Source organism: Cyprinus carpio, chromosome B23, assembly GCF_018340385.1.
Source record: "Cyprinus carpio isolate SPL01 chromosome B23, ASM1834038v1, whole genome shotgun sequence".
Lineage (NCBI taxonomy): Eukaryota > Metazoa > Chordata > Actinopteri > Cypriniformes > Cyprinidae > Cyprinus > Cyprinus carpio.
Window position 1 is genome coordinate 426009 of NC_056619.1, and position 5005 is coordinate 431013.

At 51.0% G+C, this 5005-nt stretch overlaps 1 non-coding gene and 2 pseudogenes across 1 annotated transcript; all 3 read left to right on the forward strand.

Annotated features, from left to right (window-relative positions):
* The first annotated feature begins 2501 nt into the window (after positions 1-2501).
* LOC122142102 lies at positions 2502-2690 on the forward strand. The gene has a single exon (XR_006158346.1). It is a non-coding gene; the product is annotated as a U2 spliceosomal RNA (small nuclear RNA).
* A 1373-nt stretch (positions 2691-4063) lies between these two features.
* LOC122142109 lies at positions 4064-4290 on the forward strand (annotated as a pseudogene).
* Positions 4291-4809: 519 nt separating this feature from the next.
* LOC122142051 lies at positions 4810-4984 on the forward strand (annotated as a pseudogene).
* The last annotated feature ends 21 nt before the right edge of the window (positions 4985-5005 follow it).

Below are 5005 nucleotides of genomic sequence, written 5' to 3' on the forward strand. Positions count from 1 at the left end.
GCAGATGGGTTTTTTCTCCTGATCTTTTTTTATACAGAGCGTTTGTTCTGATCCAGGAGAGAGCGGGAGGAGAGCTGTTGAGAAGGCGACGCCTGTGTTTTCAGAATGAATTAGAGAGGAGAGCTGAGGGAGGAGGAGAGCTGTTCAGAAGTGAGGACTTCCCGTCAGACCTATGCTTTGCAATGTACGCAATGGGTTGTTTTGGTGATCTGTTTGCCTGAGCTTACGCTTGAATGATTGTTCGGAATCATTCCGAGTTTGGTCAGGATGTTGTCGTTTACTGATTTGTGTTGTTGTGCGTTGTGGTACAAAATGAACCTAAACAGTATAAAAACGGTTCACCAAAAAAAAACACAAAAAAAAACCGAAAAAAAAAAAACAAAAAGCCTTGCAAAAAAGCTGAAACACTTTTGCGCCCTTTTACTGAACATCGGCGCAGGTTGTCAATGCCGCTGCTTATTACTCAGCCCATGGCTCTTCCTATCTGTTGTTTGCGTCCGGGCTGAATGCCACCAAACCCATATGGCGGTTTTTGGTGGTGTAAGGCCCAATGTACCCCTGGTTGCGGTTCGGAACACTGCAGCGAGCCATGTGGCCCATTGAGAAGCGTGGACAGCACAAATAGATACACACAATGAACATAATCACAATTCTCAAGAAATTACACGAAAAGACATGCTTATCCATAGTCGCATATGGGCACCTAAATGCTCCGTGGTACGAGCAGCTTTTGTAGCCTCTCGGCTCTCGTGGACAGTTGGTGGTACCTTTGCAACAGAACGCAATTTTTTTACTCTGAGTCGAGTTGTTCTGGAGGACTGCACCAAGTGGCACTTAACTCTTTCCCACCTGACGACGAATACCTGTACACACCACGGACTGACGAGGTCGCCACTCGGCGTTGTGACAGTCGTTTTTGGGGATGCTTTCGTGTGTAGGACTGGGCCAGGTAAGCTCGTAGAAATTCATATGCTCAACAAGGAGAGTTTAATAGCCATACCAGGGTCCTACGAACAGACCCTACATATAATATTCAAGCCATTGGACCCGGACTGGAAGCTGTGTGTGTGGGAAAGCACCCCGTCGGGGCCCTTCAAAGACCTTCGAACGGACGGCCTGGCCCCCTTGTTTTGCAGGTGTCGTCTTCCGAGCACGAACATCGGATGGAAGCTGTCCCGTTTCCTTCTGGATGCGGGCTTGGCATCTTCCATTATGGATGAGGGGATCAACACACGCCCAGAGAAGGTGTCTGACTGTTGTATTGGGCTACTTCTGCAAGAGGTTCTTGCTGCTCTGAAGCATTGCCGTGGTGGGGTTGCTGGTTTTTGTAGATTCCTACGAGTTCCTCCTCGGCGCAGCCAACCGTGCTGAGGCCTGTGGTTATCGACACTAAAATACAGTGCAACCATCGGGACCAGGTGATGGTGGTTTACAGCCCAGATGCGGGCGCAGGAATCCAAAACCCACGGCAGCATTTCCGCCAGAGGGGTCCCCCGACATTTCCGATCTTCGTACCTGTCTCTGCCCAGCGGATGCTTTCGGCAGTCAGGTTTGCCGTAAGCTGATTAAGGGAAGGGACATTTAGCTACATGGGGAAGGAAGTCCGATGGGGGGGCGCCTCGGCCAGGATCTCTGCGGACGATGCGTTGTGCAGTTGCCGATACACCGTCCGTAACTACCAACGCGATTGCAGGTCTCCCTCCTCTCCGAGCAGCGTGCGCGTGTTGGCAACCGCTGGGCAGTCAACGTTGCACCCGAATCCGTCGATGACCACCTGCGTTTCAGCACATTCCAATGCTCTTACCGGCTTCTTACGCGCCATCAACTCTCTGACGTTGCTAGGACGGAGGGAGCGGGCTTCGGCGGGGTCCGCTCCCGCGCCTTTCACGCCTTCTCCTGTTGTATAGGTTCTCGAGAGTAGAGTCTAACCACTGCTAGCGTTGAGATTCAAGTGTAGTTTTATCTATGGGGCCAGTTTTCGAGAGTCGAACTCCTCGTCCCCACGCGCATCCACGCAACATCGACGCATGGCAGCTACAGTCATAGATTACATGATTTGGACGCCCATTAGACTTCTGACGCTGAGTCAGTTTAAGACGACTACGATCTGCCTCCTCGGAGGGACTTCAGCAAGGAGATAGACGTGCAGGACAGGGAGGATAGAGATTTAGCGTGAACTAGCAAGAGTCAGATAGAACGGCGGATGTTGGGGTGGTTCGCCCTTTTCAGCGTACGATTGACTGAAGCCAACCAATGGCCGTGGGCCCGTGTCAGGGATTTCAGGAATCAGAGCAAGCAACGGTCAATGTATGAGCGGTCCAATTTTCCGATTCTTCATTGCCTGACTGATGTCAATGAACTGAGTAGGGAGGTCTCTGAAACCTTGTCCATACGTGTTAGCCCTGGCCCATTTCCCATCGTCGGCTATCCTGGCAAGACCTGCCTTTTATTCAACAGTATCGTTTGATATTCTCCTCGTGATGAGAAGGTTCTCCACTCTGATCGCGTATCCACTTGAGCAGCGCCTAAGTGTAGTATCTGTTCTTATCAGTTTAATATCTGATTACGTCCCCTACCCGGGGACTACATATTAAATTGATTTTTGATCACGGAGCTGGAGCCGGGGATTGCTCTGTCCACTCCATGCATCGGCCTGGTATTGCAGTGTCTCCAGGAACGGTGTGCTTCCCTTTTCAGGGATTGCTGCTTATTGTGATGAATAACAGAAAAAAAGGAACGAGGGCTTTGTCCTGGCTCCCCCTGAGGTCTGCTCTTGCAGATGCCGTGGTTGCTGTTTTATTGAGAATTCTCCTCGGATGCATCCACCTGAGGCCTTGGAGTCTTTTCACTAACGAGCTGATGCATCGAATCAGGTGTGTCTGGTTAAAGGGAGTCATCTAAAACAGATGACAACCGATTCAGATCTTCGAAGTCAGCTTCTAATGAGCTGATGATCTGAATAATGGTGAAATCTACGAACAAAATTTATGGTAGTGGGGCACAGCTCTCGCCTTCCCCTGAAAGTGCTGGTTGAAAAAGAGCAGGATGGTTTTTTTCTCCCGACCTTTTTTTATACAAAGCGTTTGTTCTCGCTTACATTTTTCGCTTCTCAATGATCCAGAGAGCTGTTTAGAATGAGGGGACTTCCGTCCCTATGCTTGGTAAGTGTTGCATGTGTGTGAGAAAAAAAAAAAAGAGTCACTTACTGCGCTTCTTGAAAAACGGGCCCCTGGTGGTCAGACCTCACTTTTCAAAGTCGATCGGACTGACTGCTGCCGAGCCGTAGCTGTTTTCATGTTGTGTATGTGTTGTGCAGCTTCATTTCGTTTTATTTGTGTGTTTTTGCAGCTGCAGCCAGCGCCACCAAGTGCCCAGAACGCAGCATCCCATTTTCTTCTCCTGACCCACAGACTGAGCCCTGCGCATAGGCGTTAAGCCGATTTGGGTGAAGTGATCTCATTCCTCTCTGGAGTTCTAGCCCATTTTAGCAACCTGGGCCCCTCGCAAGGTGGATGGAAATTTTGTAGGGCCACTTTTTGGATTGGAAATTCCACTTTTGGATGATTATTGAACGTCAGACTCCAGAGAAATCTTATCTGTGCATGTCTTTGGTTTCGGACCTTGGTTGTTTTCCTGGTGCTGGTTTCCAAAGAAATACGCCGAAAAAATCCCAGAAAAAATTTCGCCAGGAGAATGGCCGGCGACCCCGGTCCTGCCAACAATTCGGGCGACCCTGCCTATCGTTCGGCTCGGCCAAAGGAGTATTTTTTCGATGACTGACATGATGGCACGTGGCTCTGCGAACGAAGCCGTTGGGAGTTACGAGCGATTGCCGTAACACTGCTCCGCCGAAGCAGAGCCCCGTCGGGGGATGTCCGGGGATCCTGATCGGGGGGGCAGGAAACGAACGAGCTCCGGGTGACGTTTGTTTTGGACAGACGGGGGAGGAGGCCTTTTAACGTCCCCCAGCGTTTCAGGTCTCACTGACTTACCAAAGCCGAGATATGGGCGTGGGACCTTCGGCCATGGCCCGGCTTCCGTCCCGACTTGCACCATTGGCAGCATCGCTTATCGGCTTTTTGGCCTAAGATCAAGTGTAGTAATATCGGTTCTTATCAGTTTATATTATATGATACGTCCCCTATCGGGGGACTGGGTGGGAGGGGGGGACACATTATAAATGGCTTTTTGGATCACGGAGATGGAGCCGGGGCTTGCTCTGTCCAACCCCTCCAAACAACCGCATCGGCCTGGTATTGCAAGTGTCTCTCCAGCAACGGTTGTGCTGCCCTTTTCAGGGATGCTGCTTATGTGATGTGAATAACGGTAAAAAAACAGGAATGGGGCTGTCCTGGCTCCCCCTGAGGTTGCCTCTTGTAGATGTCCGTGGTTGCGTTTTATTGATGACTTCTCCCGGATGCATCCACCTGCGGCTTGGAGTCTTTCACTAACGAGCGGATGCATCGAATCAGGTCGTGTCTATGGTTAAAGGGAGTCATCTAAAACAGATGACAAAACGATTCAGATCTAGAAGTCATCCTTCTAAATGAGCTGATGAATGAAATCAGGGTGTTTGATGAAGGGACTAGAGAAACACATTCATGCAGTGTGGGGGGGCCTCCAGGAACGCGGTTGGGAAACACTGATCTAAACCGGGGTTGGGAAGCATCGGCTCGTGACCACGATTGGCAGTTGCAGGCAGCCCGTAACGGGAAGGCAGCCGGTCCTTCCTTTGCGAGGGCGGCGCTTCACCGTTGAGAGGACGGTTAGAGACGGAAATGGTACCCTCTGACTGGCCCGCCGTCCTTCATACTTACTGGCAGGGGGGGAGACACCATGATCAAGAAGGCGGTTCACCCAGGGCGAGGCTCGTCCATTGCAGCCGGCCGGGTGCCTGTGCTGACCCCCTGCGAATTCCCCAAATGTTGGGAATCTCGACTGTATAATTTATGGTAGTGGGGGACTGCGCCTCGCGCCTCCCCTGGAAAGTGCTGGTTGAAAAAAG